Source organism: Palaemon carinicauda, chromosome 14, assembly GCF_036898095.1.
Source record: "Palaemon carinicauda isolate YSFRI2023 chromosome 14, ASM3689809v2, whole genome shotgun sequence".
Taxonomy (NCBI): Eukaryota; Metazoa; Arthropoda; class Malacostraca; order Decapoda; family Palaemonidae; genus Palaemon; species Palaemon carinicauda.
This window is the reverse complement of record NC_090738.1, coordinates 10773935-10791089: the sequence shown is the minus strand read 5'-3', so window position 1 is coordinate 10791089 and position 17155 is coordinate 10773935. Positions and strand designations below refer to the sequence as shown.

Sequence of the window (17155 nt, the reverse complement as noted above, 5' to 3'; positions counted from 1 at the left end):
AGGTAAATTAACAATTTCTGTATCAGATTTAAATCTTACCAATTCATTATATAATGTGATACTTGCAGATGCGGAGGAGGATGGGAGAAGTTGTGGGTTGCATCAATTATGGGAAGAAGAGGAAGAAAACCTGAGCAGTAAATGAAAATAAGCATAATTTCAGTTGCACAACAAGATATTGTATTACCATAAACTGCTTCCAAGTAGCCTGAGAGTATTTCAGCAAGAGGAAGTGACTTCAGATGAAATTTCATCAACAGATAGGAGGACAGTTAAGGGATTTTGACGAAGGAAAAATCTATTTCTGGGGAGAGACCTGTGACGCCCGGCGAAAAAGTCCTTCTTTGTACTTTTTCTGATATAAATCTTCCAAATATACCAGAGAAAATTAAAAGCATGGAATGCAGAGGTTACAACCCTCGCGCGAGCACCTTGTTGGTGTCGTATATCTAACAAGGGCGTTTGTAAAACACTATTCACAGGCTGTCTTCCATTTAGATAATCCCTTCATCAAAGGGGGAGGGCCGTGACAGGCCCTAGAGAATACAGTTGGGTTACCCTACCGACACCCACCACTCGCGCTCACTAGGTCATCCTTCTGCAAGAACATATGGCTTGGCAAGGAAAGGGTGGGTCCGTACAAAAATCATCGGGAAGGGTTTCGCCGGGCGTCACAGGTCTCTCCCCAGAAATAGATTTTTCCTTCGTCAAAATCCCTTTTCTGGGTCGAACCTGTGACGGCCGGCGAAAAAGTACCAGAGAATGCCTTCCAAGCCCAATAAATTAATAACATAATGAGGAGAATACAATCACCATGTACGACAATACTATGATATAATAAAGTAATCGTCCAATTACCAACCAGCCAAATGACATAGGGAACGTAAGGTTAAATAATAATGACGACAAGGAACCAACTGAGTGTCGAATCGCAAAAGGCATCAAACCTTACATGTCTAAGTATATCTAAACATTAAAGGAACGGTAACTACAATAACAGTTAAACCATAGGAATTAAACATGGCAAATATCATAGGGCTAACGAACTACCAAGGAGAGCGGCGACGTGGTGTGAGTGGCGGGTAGGAGGGAGAAGAGAAGAGATGGAAGAAAGGAAGAAGAGGAGATTAATGGGGAGAGATAAGGCTCCCCTCTGCCATCGTTGGGTATTTAAGGGCCTGTAAGATCTTTAGATATTGGCGTTTGACAACCATAGGGGATTTCCAACCCGTATATTTTTTAAAATCACCAAAGTCCCTGTTCTGGAAATCATTGTTGGAGGCATCTACTGTCCGTATATCATGAGCCTGGGGAAATGATTCCGGATTAGTATGTTTAATGAAGTAGAGGATTTGTTGCCTGATACCGTGAATGGAAATAGTACCTCCTTGTTCCCTGATAACCAAGGAGCCAGACGAGCGGGTGGCAGTTCTAGCTAAAAAGGGGCTTGAGAGTGTGACTGTACACGGAGAAAAATCCTGGGGATGAAGAATAATCTTCCGAGAGGAGCACCTATTTTGCGGATCCTCATTTTTTAGCTAGGGAAGCTTTGTCTGGAAAGGAGTACTTCGGCTGAAGGGAGGAAATCTATGTTTTCCGGGTTTCGTGAGAGCTGCTAGTTCTGATGTTCCATCACCTGAAGCTATAGCCGTTAGAAATAAAGTCTTCCTAAGAAGAGTGATATAAGAGCAGGATTCATTGTCCGTGTCCATCGCAAGTTTGAGAACACCGTTCAGAGACCAAGAGTCCTTTTGTGGCCGAACCGAAGGTAGAAGCCTAGCACATGTTTTTGGGGTTGATGAGAAATAGGAATCAGCTAGGTTAATGTTGAACCCAACAAGGTAGATCTTCTTCAAAGCTGACTTGATGGTGGTTAAAGTGCTAACTGTTAGGCCTTTGTCAAATAGGAACCTCAAGAAAGAGATGGCTAAATGCGGGGACATACGAGTATGGTCTGCACTCTTAGGGGACCTACTAGTTGTTAACGGCCGAATCATATTGGCGAATTGTCGAGTCCCTTTTTGTCCCATTCGATGAAGAGATCGTTTCCGGTTCAATGTTCGCATCTCTACGAGCTGCCAACTTCCTGTAGTCCACAAAGTTAGAGTTTTGGCTATCCTTGAGTAATCTGACACAGTGAGTTTGGATACTCGGGTCAGTTTGAGGAACGGGATCCGGATGGGACTGAGTTTCAACTCGAGGAGGAGAGGAAACCAACTGTTCTTGGCCAGTGAGGTGGTACTAAAGCCACTGCGCCCGGGAAGGAGCGTAGTTTGTGTAAAAGTTTTTAGAAGATTCCCTGGGGGAGATAGGGAAATCTTCTTCTAATGGTTCCAATCCCGGGGTAATGCGTCCATGGCATAAGCCCGAGGGTCCAGGGTTGGGGTCACATAACAAGGAAGTTAGTGATTCATCTGAGTTGCGAATAGATCTACCTGGAGGCCTGGAACGAGCCTGAGTATCCACCGGAATGAAATTATGTCTAGAGACCATTCTGACTCCAGTGGATCCGTCCTGGATAGTGAGTCCGCTCTCACATTCTGGCCTCCCGCTAGGTGAGGTGCTGACAGGAACCAGTTCTCTTCTGTTGCCCAGGCGAAGATAGTGACCAGGATCTGATTCAGGTTGGGTGACTTGGATCCTCCCCTGTTGACGTAGTGTACTGCGTCTGTGCTGTCTGACACTACTCTGATGTGGGTCGACCTCGGAGGAGAGTCTCTCTTCAGGGTCAAGAACACTGCCATGGCTTTGAGAACAATGATATGGGACTGTTTCATGGAGAGTGACCAAGAACCTGAAACATCTGATGTTCGGAGTAATCCCCCCCATCCACTTAGAGACGCGGCTGTATGGAATGTCACTTGTGGAGGTGGGAATTGTAGAGGAACCGATTTGGAGAGGTCCTTCGGTTCGGACCATGGGTGTAGTCTCATTTTCAAGACAGAGGGGATCTTCGAGACCATGTCTCTTATAGGTACTGTAGCTCTCTTTCTCCAAACTCGATTGATGTCTTTGAGTTTGGCTTTTATTAGATCTGTTACTGAAGTGAATTGGAAAAGTCCGAGGATACTTTCTAAGGCTCTTCGGACACCTGTTTGTGTTTGAGAAAATTTTTTGATCTTGGAAACTATTCCTCTTACCTTTTGGAAGGGAGAGACAACGTGTGCTTCGAAAGGTCCCACTGAATGGCTAACCATTCTAAGCGGACTGATGGTTGCAGGCGAGATTTTTTGGAGATTGACCCGAAATCACAGGTTGTCGAGAAATTGGAATAATTCCTTCGTAGCTCTGTTGCCTTCTATGACCGGCCGGGCCCAAATGAGCCAACCGGCCAGATAAGCAATGATCTGTATCTCTTGGTTCCTGAGTTGTTCTAACACTCTCTCTCCTAGTTTTGTGAATATCCTGGGATCAATATTGAGGCCAGAGGGCATGTCTTGAACACAAAGGCTTTCCTGCTTAGGCGGAAACCCAGATAAGAAGAGAAGTTTCGAGCTAAAGGCGCAAGATAATAGTCGTCGGTAAGATCGACAGAGGTGGTGACGGTCCTACGGGGAAGTAAGGTCCGTACCTGAGAGATAGTCAACATCCGGAACTTGTCGCAGAGAATGTAAGAGTTTAGCTTGACAAGTCCAGGTCCACTCTCAATGCCGCCAAGCCTTTCTTCGGAATTGTGAACAGGTGGCTTTGGAACTTCAGTGATCGATCCCGTTTGATTGCTTCTTCTTGAGTAACCCTGTGGTGTACTCTTCCAGGATGGGAGTGGATTTCTGGGAGAAGGTCACTGGTGGAGGAGGAGGACCTTGTGACCATTTTCACCTCAAACCTTTAGAGATTATGCTATGAGCCCACAGACCGAAGGTCCAATGGTCTCGAAAGTGGTAAAGTCTACCCCCTACCGGGACCACCGCGTTGTGAGGGGGTGAATCTAGGTACTTTCCTTCTCCGAGCCCCCTTTTTTCTAGGTCCGTCTCGATGGCGAGACTGTCTTCTACTCCTGTAGCTTCCTCTCTGGTGTCCACGAGAGGAGCCTGAGGGTTCGGATCTAGGGCTGTATGCAGGTAAAACATCCCAACGGGGTTGGGCTGTGTACCTGGGGAATCAGTGAGGTAGACCACCTGATGAGGGGGATTTGGATGCATAGACGTCGAATCGGAGGGAGGCTGTGATGACGAGTGGGTAACCGACTATCGATTCCTGTCTGATAGAGGCCTCAGACAGAACGTATTTCCCACAACTAACCCGATCAGACCATCAAACGTGTAGGTCGAATTGGAAGGGCAGATCTTGGAATTATCGTAACCCCCAGACTGACAACATCCTGGTCCAGACAGATCGGGCCTGCCCTTTAGGAAATACTACTGTTACCTTCGGTACCTTGTCTAACCTAACCAAGGCAATCTCTTTCAATCGAATGAATCCGTTGAACGGGAATTCTAGTACCTGGGAGTAAATTCTAGGTCCCCCAGAGGGAGGATGTCTATGCCATCCAGATTTATGGTACCATCTATATATGGAACATGTAAGGCAAATCTCTATGCGTTGTTTTTATCGAAGGAGGTTACTTCGATATGCCTGGGGCTGTAGGGGGAAACTTCTGAGTTCCTGAATGGATCTGACTCACTACCATACTTTTGATCTCCGTCATAGCCCCTTGGTTTTCCCTAGAATGTGTTGCTTTTAGCAGTCACGGTTTATGCAGGGTAACATGAACATCAGGATCCATTAAGGGTCCTAGGTCGGTGACGTAGGTAATTGCAAAGCTGAAGGCTCAAAATTCATCCCCACCTACCTGCCCGTCCATGGGGTCGTCGTCCAACCTTAGAGAGGACACTCTGAGGAGACAGGGACCTCTAGATGGAGCATTTCTTCCCAACCTTGATAACCAAGGGCGGAGAGCCTCTCTTGCAGGCCAGAGAGATTCATCATCATCCTGACGGGAACCATGTAGGCGAACCTTCTGTAAAAGAAAGGGGACATAAGTCTGGATGTTCCTTGAACTTTGGTTAGTGATCCTATTCACAGGCTGGGATCAACTGTACAACTCATAAAAATCATTTTTAAAGAAAAATCATTTAATGTACTATCTTTTGGGGTATAGTTCGACACTTGTATTCATGAAATGTGACACTGTTGGCGCATCCGCCACAGGTTGGCCACCCCTGACTCAGACGTTCAGAACCGGGTCTAACATTATTTACTGGCTATTAGTATTCTATTGATTCATCTGTTCACTGACCAGAGTTTCAAGGAACAGTAGATAGCCTCTCATGGCATGGTTAGTCTCGACCCGGCCCTTCATTAGAAGGGGCCAACGTTTGGTTCCCAGTACTGAGTGGAAACTTATTTCTATTTGAACACTATGTTGTATGGATATTTATTCATATTTAGGCATAGTTAGAATTGAATATGTATAAATATAGGCATAATCAATTTATTTCTATTTGAACACGATGTTGTATGAATATTTATTCATATTTAGGTATAGTTAGAATTGAATATGCACAAATATAGGCACAATCAATTTATTTCTATTTGAACACTATGTTGTATGGATATTCATTCATATTTAGGCATAGTTAGAATTGAAAATGCATAAATATAGGCATAATCAATTTATTTCTATTTGAACACGATGTTGTATGGATATTTATCCATATTTATACATAGTTAGAATTAAATATATGCATAAATATAGGCATAGTTATGTTCATATATTTTTATTTGGACTTTCAAGAATAAGTTTTAGATATGAGGAGAGGAAGCAACAGAAGATAGAAGGAAAAGGCGCGTTTAAGCAAACCTGCAACAGAGAATGAGTAAACAACAGCCAGATGGAAAATGAAAAAAGGAGAGCAAGTAGAGAGAAGGAAAGAGTTGAATTAAATTATTGTAGCAGGGAGAGGAAGCAATTAAACATTAGGAGAAGAGGGAACAGTAACCTAAATTCAGGGAGACAACTGCAATACGTTTAAGGAGAAGAGGAAAGAGAATCAACTTGGAGAAGGAGGGGGCTCGACTATTCAGGGAGACAACTGCAACACGTTTAAGGAGAAGAGGAAAGAGAATCAACTTGGAGAAGGAGGGGGCTCAACTACCCGGAGAAGAGGAATCAACAGCAAGCTAAAAAAACAGAAAATGAGAGGCAACTGCAGTGCGGAGGAGAGGGAGCAAGGAACCAAATGAACCGAGAGGAAACTAAAATTGAGAGGAAGAAACTGTTCCAGAGTGATGCAACAGTATTAAAGAGCAGAGGAAACAACAGGGTATGAAGGTGAGAAAGCAAGATCAATTGAGAGAGATAGAAGACTAATTGAACAAGATCAATTGAGAGAGATAGAAGACTAATTGAAAGGAAGAGTGGAAACAGGAGAGATGACCATCAACAATTTTGTGAAGCTAATAAAACAGCAGAGAGATGAGTGCTAGCAAGAGAGAGTAGATAATAAAATAACTATACAACAGGGCAAGGAAGTAATTTCAAGAGCTGGGTGCAGTTGTTATTGGAAATTCAATATTGATCTCCAGAGTGTCACCCCTCCTTTTATGATGTTTGTTGGAGAGAAAAGAGGAGATGGTTAGAAAATAATGTTGTAAAAGTAATAGATTAGATTCTAGAAGAATACATTGGAGGAAGATTTTATTTTCATCCTGAAGCCATGACCTTACGTATTTTGAATAATCCTTGTGATAACACTTGAAAATTTTTTTATATCCTACATGCCATTTCTCTCTTCAATTTTCAAATGACCAATCTTCTATTTGCCCTTTGTGTGTTGTTGTTTGAGGTCCCTTTTCTTTCCGGGTATTATTAGAATTCTGTGGATATAAATATATAAATTAATGTTGGAAACAATATTGTGATAAATTTATATGAGTTTTGGAAGAAATTGTATGCAGGAATAAGTTGGAAGAAATTGTATGCAGGAATAAGTTAAAAAAATAATCTTGGGTTTACAATAAACTTAACTTGAAAATGATTGCTCTTACTGACCTTAAAAACTTGGCTATGTATCCGATTCTTCAACAAGAAATGGCTCGCTAAAACTTTCACTAAATCATCTGAGCCAGGTCATGTTTACATGATAATGACAAATTTGGAAGTAATTTGTATTCTTCCTTGTTGTACAAACCCATAATTTGTATTCTTCCTTATTGTACAAACCCAAAGTCCTTTACATAGGGGAATGATAACAGTGAAGATGGAATAATAAGGAATAAATGTTTATGATGAATGTGTCAACAATTGGATAAAAGGTAGTGGGGTGCCACCAACCCCCACTCTAATTGACAAATCACAGAGCAGCAGGAATTTTCTTGAGGGTTAGTGATGGTAGGCAAGTATGAGTAAAGGACTACTGTAATTTGGTATAGTTAAGGAAAAATACATATTACTTCAAAATTTGGTATTTGTTCCCACAATTACAAACTGTCCTTTACATAGGAAACCCTTAGGTGGTAGGAAGTCCCCGGTCCAACTGGCAAACTTGTCCCGGGAGGTTCCTTATACCATGTACACCAGTGGTTTATTTAACTTTACTAGCAGGTACATGAGCCCTACCCTAAGGGGTTGTTCGAGTAGAGTTGAATATATATGTTGTAAAACCGGAATTATAAATAATGGATTTGCCTGAATCTATCTATACAGCATACATATAGAGTTTGCTTGGTTATGCCACACTCCCCGTCTTAAGGAGTACAGGTTAAAGACACTTCTATAACTGTGTATAAAAAAGCATACAAGTTGAGTAGGGTTAACTGCATTGAAATAAAGTCAGCAGTTGGCTAGGTTTTTATTGCAGTACCCCAGAAGGGAGTAACAAGAGGAAAAGAGAAAGGCCAGTTGGCCCTTCCTTTCATCCCAGATTCACGTGTAACCTTGCCCGATCTGGTGTTAATGGTCCTGCAAGAGGAGCCAAGGTAGCTATATCTGCTCCAACACGACGTGTCTAGAGACCCGCGAGTCACATATTGCAGGTATGGGTAGTATAACTTGATTGTAACTTTTCCTCACCTCTGGCTGAAACCTGTCTCACAGAGATACTCTTAAAAGCATAAAATTTTGCTTACACCCCCTGACTTTGTGTGCTTCAAATTACAGCAATTCTCGAGTGAGAGGGGGTGGCAAAAGGGTTCAATCAATAATAGTGTTAACCAAATCTCTTCTCTGCCTCCTCCAAATGCTGACGAAAGGTGTTAAGAAGTTGCAGTCGTAGTACTCTTTGGTGTATGGTGTGGAGACACCTTTTATTATTACTAGCCAAGCTACAACCTAGTTAGAAAAACAGGATGCTATAAGCCCAAGGTCTCCAACAGGCAAATAATAGCCCTGTGAGAAAAAGAGAGAAATAAGGAAATAATCTAAAAGAAGGGATGAACAATTGATATAAAATATTATACAAACAATATCAACAGTAAAACATCATCTTATAATATAGACTCAAGTCAGCCTGTTCAACATAAAAACAGTTGCTGCAAGTTTGAACTTTTGATGTTCCACTGATTCAACTAACTGATAAGGAAAATCATTTCACAACTTGGTCACAGCTAGAGAATTAATTCCTACAATACAGTGAAGGCATGACTATTAGAATTAACAGCTTATCCTTGACAGGATGGTACTGTCGATAAGATCTGAAGGCAAAAGTATGGTCAGGATTATGAAAAATCTTTTGCAACATACATAAAGTAATTGAACGACTATGGCAGAGAGGTAATTGTTCACAAGAGCACACTCTCCACTTACTAAAAAATTATGCAAGCCTGCAGTTACCCTCTTCTTGTACTGTAATTAGGAGGTTCTTTAAATGCTGGGAAAGCAAAACCGAATAGCAAGATATGTTGGGGGAGGAGGTACTAAACGACCTGGAATTGACATCGTCAACTAAAGATTAGTTCGTGACGTCAGCGCACATTTGGTATACTGTATATTAAAAATATATACTAAATTAAAAATGGAGTAATTACTCAAAAATGTCGCCATTTGTGAAATGTACATTTTATTTCTTAAATATTTTATGATAAATCTTATTAATGCTTTTTTCAAAGAAACTATCTTGAACGACTAATTTTCCCAGACGATGGTTTGCTACACAACGCCATCTATTGACCACGGCCTAAGGATGCCTGCCAATTTCCCGGCAATAAAAACATACGCTGCAAAAATAGTCATTCTCACAAAAGTTTTTTTAAAAAAAGGGTAAGTTTTATTGTCAAGTATTTACCAAATAAAATATACAATTCACAAATAGTGACACTTTTGAGTAATTACTCCATATTCATTCTAGTATATATTTTGAATATATACCAAATGTACGCTGACGTCACGAACTTCTCTTTAATTGATCATGTTGACAATGTCAGTTCCAGCTCGTTTAAAACCAACTCCATAAACCGCAAGTTCCTGACCAACGAATTAAAATCAGATTCAGTAGCTGAAGACCAGACAAGGGAACACCATTGAAACAAGGTACAATGAAAATATGAAACTTTTCAAAATACATTTATCACCGCAAACCTTAGAGAGACTTGTGTAAGTTTAACACAAGAAACTCGTGGACCATACAGAAGACTCCCTGGTATCGTAAATCAGAAATAAACACCTGGTCACATGAGCTCAGCACACTCCTAGGGGGGATATGGAGATCTATTAGAAATATCAAGCCCTGGTGGAAGAAATGGTACCTGTCCTGTGACATCATCCTCTGCTTTAAGTGTAAATTCTAATGGGCCATGATCACTTTGAGTATTCTTCATTGAGAACTATTGGAGATTATCTACAAAATCATGTTGGAATAGATTGTTGCCATCTTTCGTTACTGGCATCCTTGAAAACTTCGATAAGTATTATACAGGAGAAGTCAGACTAGAAAAACTGGGTTTCTGCTTCTTGCTTCCCATGTAGGAAGAAGCAGAAGGGGAACAATCCCTTTTCTTTGCAACCGTTTTACTTCTCCCATTGGGAGGGCAACCACTCCCTGCAAAATTTACAAGTGTGGCAAAATTTACAAGTGGGGTTTCATTTTGCATCTCTTTCCTCTGCCTCCGGGATACAGGATGCAGATCAACCTCCACAGGACTCTCAAAGTTGGGGCAGGTTCTCACGCACACAATATTAGCAATTATCACTGAAAAGAGAAAGCACTGAAGAGGTCAGAAACAGACAACTGGATGTATCAAGAACCAAGCGGTAACAAAAGGTGCTAGCTCCGATGCACCAAGCACTGGTGGTAATAACATGCAACCATACAATGCCAGATCCACAATATTTCATCAATATGGTCGTAACAAAACTGTAACAGAGCTAACCCATAAATGATGAAGGTTTGTATTCACGGTCCTTGAATTATTTCATCTCGACCATCATCCTAAGCAAACCTTGCTACTTCTAATTAGCCTGATTTCAAATATAAGCATAGTGTAGATAATGAAATTCAAATATTTTTAGGTTAAGGTCCAGGAAACATAAAAATTGTCAATTCTTCATTAGAGAAAAATTTTTTCATACTAACCAATCAATTTGAAATATAAAGGGCCTTTAGTGGAACCACTATCCAGTCACAGCAACTTCAGCTGCTCATAGCTGGATAGGGCCCATATTACACATGAAGCATCAATGTAGATTAGAGTGTGGGGCACAGGTAAATGTACATGGTTCCCAAGTTTCACTTAAAGGTGCATTTGAAAAAAAAAAAAATGTATTTCTATACTCGCCTGATGTTTGTATTGCTTAAATCTCCAGAAGTTTGGAATGTCAACATTACAACCTAGAAAACTGCGAGTTTCAAAGTTTTCCCTTATATAACAATTCCTCTTCTAAAGTAATAAGATTTACCAGTGTCTAACATAAATATCATACTGTTATATCCCTACTGTACTCAAGTCTCAATGTCAACTTGGCAGTCACATAACAAGCACTCTAGTTTGTTAGGTAGGCGTTTGGTGTAAAGAAGTTTCAACTCTGATTTGTTAGTAATTGTTGCACAGCTATGTAAAGAAATTTCTTTATGTTATACTTCTTTAAAAATCTATTTACCATAGATCGTCTAAAATACAATTTTTAAGCTGCAAAACATTAGGAAATAGGAAGAAACTTGAAATTATTATCATTATTATTATTACTACTAGTTTAGCTATAACTCCAATTGGAAAATCAGGTTGCTACAAGCCCAAGGGCTTCAACAAGGAAAACAGCCCAGTGAGAAAAGGAAACAACACTAAAGGAAAAGTAATTGTATAAAATATCTTTAAGATCAGCAACAATGTTAATATAGATCAGTTATATATAAACACTGAAAAGAGAATGTCAACCTGTTCTACATAAAAACATTCACTGCAAGTTTAAACTTCAACCAATTCAACCGCCTGATTAGTTAGAGATTTTCACAATCTGATCATGGCTGGAATAAAACTTCTGGAATACTGTGTTGTGATGAGGCTTATGATGGAGAAGGCAGACTGTTAGAATTAACTGCATACCTAGTACAGTGGGTACAAGATGGTACAGTCTGGGCAGATATGAATGCAAAGGATGGTCAGAATTATGAAAAAATTTATACATGTATCAGAACTAACTGAACAATGGTGCCAGAGATTAACATTTAAATCTGGAATAGGAAATTTAATACATAATAAGTTTTTGTCCAAGAAAGTAAGACAAGATTTAGCTGCTAAGGACCAGACAGAACATTACTCAAAATCATGTAGAATGTTAACATTTCTTCAGGATAGATTGATCATCATTAAAGATAACTTTCTTAATCAGCCAATGATTTGTTCACTGCCCTCAACCTTATTACAATCACACTAAGTTTTGATAGGATTCAACTTAATGCTGCATTATTATTATATTATGATTACTAGCCAAGCTACAACCTTGGTTGGAAAAGCAGGATGCTAAGCCCAAGTGCACCAACAAGGAAAAATAGCTCAGTGAGGAATGGAAATCAGGAAAAACAAACAATAAAAACAGAGAAGTGAAGTAAAACAAAATAGTATGTCCGACTGTACACTCAAGCAAAAGAGCTCTATTCAAAGACAGTGGAAGACCATGGTACAGAGACTATGGTATTACCCAAGACTAAAGAACAATAGTTTGATTTTGGGTGTCCTCCTAGAAGAGCTGTTTACCATAGCTGAAGTCTCTTCTATCCTTACCAAGAGGAAAGTAGCCTCTGAACAATTGCATTGCAGTGGTTAACACCTTGAGCAAAGAAGAATTGTTTGGTAATCTCAGTGTTGTCAGGTGTATGGGGACAGAGGAGAACGTGGAAAGTATAGGTCAGATTATTTGGTGCATGTGTAAGCTAAGGAAAGATCTGCCTTAACTAGAGAGAGAGGGATCCAATGTAGTACTGTCCAGCCAGTCCATGGCTCATTAACACACTCGCACTAGTAAACTAATATCTCGACGGGTGCACTACCTACGTGCACTAACTTGGATAAATCTCTATTAAGGGATTCAGCAACCGTAGATCTACATTCAGGAGATGGAATTGATAGAGTAGCCTTATCTGCCTATGCAATAAACTAGTTTTTCAGGCCAAACCATGTATTGTACGTGTATATAGCATGAAAAGTAATGGCCCGAGACCACTACCCTGAGGAACATCAGATATCACATTCCAATACATCAAGATCGAATTACGTGTCTCTTGGTCCTTATCTCTGCCATAAGTCGATGATTACCTGTATACGATATGTATACAATTTAAGGTTAACCAAGTTAACATATTTTATACGACGACTTCCAACCCTTTTCATATGAAGTTCTACACAGTCTTGAAGCATGACTAAATTCCTGAAGCGTCGGCATTGTCTTGCGCAGTACTGTAGGAAATCACATGTCTACAGTATGCTACCCCGTATACAGTATATAAAGAATGTCTAGGAGTACAGTACATACTACTGTATACAAATACATCACTTTTTTACATGAAAACATGTTTCTGATGAAAAAGGACCAAAGTGGGAGATACACACGCGAGGAAAGACAATGCAAGACTGACGGGCAGGGTTGTCATTTCTGATGTTGAATACGAGCTACAAGAACTTCCATTATGCACTAGACAAACTCAAATAATTTTTCAAGATATAACAATGATAACGCTGAAATTGGGAAGAAAGACTCAGGAAGAAACCAGTTTATCAAACAGTATCATATACAGTACTCTATTACCTGTGGGAAAAGCACTATTTCGTGATGGCGTAAAATAGCGAAACCATGCCAGATTGTCAAAATGCACTAAATTCCCAGGAAATGTGCCAGATGTAGTGCAAAAGGTGCTGAAATGGCATCTATGGTGACAAGTCAGAACAAGATCGGAGGAGAGTGGGAAGTGGCGTGAAGCTAGCAAAGAGCAAAGGAGCGCGGGCTGTTTGAAATCGTCCTGCTATGAGAATATTTCTCGTGATTTTTATTTTTTATTTAAAAGGTTATATGGTTCTGTATCTCAAAGAAGCTAAATTGCAAAGAATAAGCTCATATAGAGGGGGAGCCGACTGTATCTATGCTTCGCATGCCACGCGAACTTCGCAATTACTGTGCGTCTCCTTTTCAGCACGCAATTGCTCAAAATGAAGGCTGTTTGGCGAAGAACAAACTAACACCCTCTCCCCTGAACAAGCAAGATCTTCACATTGTTTTCTCGTTTCGGGATTTGCCTGATATTCCGATACTGTACCTGACCAATGGTCCAGCCAGGAGCAGACCTAAAATGGTGAAATCACTGCCATGTTTGGTAGCGATGGCACACAAAATTGGTTGAAGGTAATTGAATTGGCTTGTCACTGGACGTGGCCAGTGTTAGGTTTGCAATGTCTGGGTCAATCGGAAGTGGACTAGGGTGAACACAGAACACTCTTTGCTGATATAGCTGGAGGAGGTACAGTAACTTCAATGACTATTTCAATAGTTCTCTGTGCCAGAACACGGTTTGCTTTGAACATCCATGATGTCCAGAGCCTGGTTTGAAAAAGGGACATCGAACTTATGGAAATTGTTCTAGGGTTCTGGACAGAACATTGTTTGTGCAACGTCTTCCCGTTACTTGGGCATGAGGCTGTTCACCAAGTCCGTCAATAAAGCGTGAGCTTATTATTTTGAAAAAAATTACTCTTCCCCTGGTCCAGACATCGGTACAGTACTTCTAAGGGAGCGACCCCTGTTGCTTCAACCAGCTGTTCTGGGCAGTCCTCTACGATGATCAACTTCAATGGATCTGGCTCTACATCTGGCACTGATGGTTTGGGTTCCTGTTTTGTTTAGGTCTTAGGGTTCTTTATCCTCTCAGGGATATCCCTCTCTAGCCTTGCTCCTAAAGAGTATGTAGAAGTTGAGGAGAATGAAAGTCTATAGTACTGTACCTATTATTACGAGCTGGAGACTTTGGTTCCCAAGACGATGGAGAGGGAAGAGAAGGCTTATTCTCCCTATCAGACACCTAATACTGCTGTAATAATCTTGCTCTATCAGATGTGTCCCACCGAGATTCTCTGTATCATTGTAGAGCCACATGGTGGGGAATCTGTCCTGTCTTTTAAGGGATGGCTAATCCCGATAAGCAAAGATGAGAAGAGGCTAATGCGAGGAAATAATGGATACGGGTCTGCAGTCCTTTTCCTTTTGTACTGGTGCAGAGGCCTCACCTAGAAACCTGAAAAATCACTTTCTAATTTAGGTTTTAACCTGGGTGTAGATCTAACATTTTCATCTCTGGATGTACCTGTAACAGGATGCATCAACCTAGATAATAGAGAATTGTTTCATACATGCCTGAGCGTGTCGTTGATATTCGTGAAAAGGCGGAAGTGTATTCTGTCTGTGGGTGCATACAGTTACCAGCGCATTTACTAGGGTATGCATGCTTGTAGGACTGCATTTACTCTTCTTGTTTGGGGAAGTGAACGGAAAAGTTTTCTGTGATCTGGGAAAAATAACTTCCATTTCAGTGGAAGATGACACCGTGAATCTTTGTGCGGTATCCGGAAAAGTCAATGCTTTTCTTGGGAGTGAAACTAGCTGCTGCCTTCTTAGGAGAGAAGTTACCTTTAGGACCTTTCAGAGTGAAGGGAAGACCCGAATCTCTAGGAGACCATACCAGTGAATAGTACAAGTCTTCTAGTCATGGGAGGCATAACTGGAGCCACATTTTAGATCTGAAATATATAGCTAGTCCCCTGAGCTTTGCACACTCGTTTGTGGAATTGGGGACCTGTTATGGTTCACAAAATCTGGCAAAATTAATGGCTCCAGTAAAGAATCCTGTTCTGGCTGATTACGTGCTAAGTCAAAGGATCATAATCAGCGTGTATCCTCTGCTTCATTCAGCATAATTGGAGACAGCACATCAACAAACTTGTGTTGGATTAAATGGCTTTATTCTTTGTTATCAGAGCTCCTGGAACTCCGATAAACAAGAATCAGACGGAAAAATCAGAACAATGAAGAGGTTTCTGCTTATTGTCTTCTATGGAGGAAGAAGCAGAAGGGTAACTATCCCACTCCAAGACTTCTAATGCAAACTGCTATACTTTTCTCACTGGGAGAACAACCACTCCCAACAAAATTCACAAGGGGAGCTCATCAAGCAACTCTTACCATGATACCTATAAAAGCAGCGGATGACCTCCACCGGACTTATAAAGATGCCGCAAGGTGACCTCCAAGGCCAAGGCAGGTCCTCATACACACTTGAGACAGACTCAATCACAATCACTGAAAAAGAGAAAGCACAAAAGTATAGTGTGGGCAGCAGTTGAGTAGCAGAACAAGAGCAAAGTGGTAATGAAGCTGCAAGCTTCGATGCTCCTATCCAGCACAGGTGGGTCCACAGGGTAACCATACATGTTTCCAGACCCACAGGATTTTAATTATGATTGTGGCAAATCAGCAACAGAGTAAATCAATGTATATGACAAAGGTTTGTATTTGCATTAGAACAACTAAGGTTAATAGGACATTTATAATTCAAGGAATAAACCATTTACTTCTCAAAAATGATACTTATAACAGAGTTTGTATTTTTCCTAACATACAAACCTGAATTCTTTACTATAGGAGATATTCTAGCTAATACGGCAGAAAAACCTTAACAAGGTCGTTAACGACTGGGAAAGGTAATTACCCACCTATTAGTGGTGAGGGACTGCCGGTCGGTAGCTGCTGTTCACCTTTAATCAAATTCTAGCTAGGACAATCCTAGGGGAGCGGTGATGGAGGGAAAATTTGTGTAAGAATTCGGGTTTGTATGTTAGGAAAAATACAAACTCTGTTACAAGTTTGTCATTTGTTCCTACACTTGATACAAACCCTCATTCTTTACTATAGGAGATTTAGTCTTGAGGCCAGGGTGGCCAAGGAGTTCCCTATTCCTAGGGAAGATAGTCTTAAGACTAGACTCTATTGAAGCAACAATCTTCCGTTAAACTTCTTTCTTTGTAGATCCCCATAATCTCAGCACGACTGAAGGTTTGTAGCTTCGAGGAAACAAATGTTTCAGGATGAATTGGGTCAGGAACATTCGACTCGGATCCCTTCAAACTTAGGATTCCCCCGACCTTGCAAAGGGGAAACCTCGTGACCACGAGTATAACTTATACCTTGTGAGAGGAATCAGATGAGTATCATACCTTATTTCCATTGGCGAGTCCAGCTGAAACTGGATACAGACGGATCCCCAGATGGGAGGGAGAAGGAGACAAATAAGATAGATGGATGTCCTTCTTAAAACCTAGTGTAACCCAGTATCCTCAGCCAATGGTTACTGTCCCCTGAAAGGGCGCAAGGTAGCTACAGCACCCGCTGACCTGTCACAATAGGCCCTATAGAAAGGGTGTCTAGAGACCTATGTGTCACGTCGCTCAAATAGTGAGCGGTGAATGTAGATTGGAGTTTCCAGACCCCAGCACGTAAGACTTGGGAGACAGAAATTTCTCTTAAATGCCAATGAAGCAGCCACTCCCCTAACTTGATGGGCTCTGGGTTGTGCTGCCTCTGGGTTTCCGTAAAAAGATCTCGCAATAACTTTCTTGAGCCAGAAAGGGATGGTGTTGCAAGAGGTTCTCTTCTTTACCTTGTTGGTACTAAGGAAGAGATGACGGAGACATGGTCTGAAAGGTCTGGTGCGCTTCATATATTTCTTTAGCGTCCTGACTG

The 17155-nt window shown here is 41.0% G+C and overlaps 2 long non-coding RNA genes across 2 annotated transcripts in view; one reads left to right on the top strand and one right to left on the bottom strand.

Annotated features, from left to right (window-relative positions):
* LOC137653096 (uncharacterized) overlaps window positions 1-6229 on the top strand; it is a 169622-nt gene extending 163393 nt beyond the window's left edge. The window contains exon 2 of the long non-coding RNA XR_011046389.1: window positions 5788-6229. This is a non-coding gene — a long non-coding RNA (uncharacterized lncRNA). The remainder of the gene's footprint in view (window positions 1-5787) is intronic.
* A 150-nt stretch (window positions 6230-6379) lies between these two features.
* Window positions 6380-17155, bottom strand: part of LOC137653095 (uncharacterized) — a 62343-nt gene continuing 51567 nt past the window's right edge. Inside the window, exon 3 of the long non-coding RNA XR_011046388.1 lies at window positions 6380-6819. This is a non-coding gene — a long non-coding RNA (uncharacterized lncRNA). The remainder of the gene's footprint in view (window positions 6820-17155) is intronic.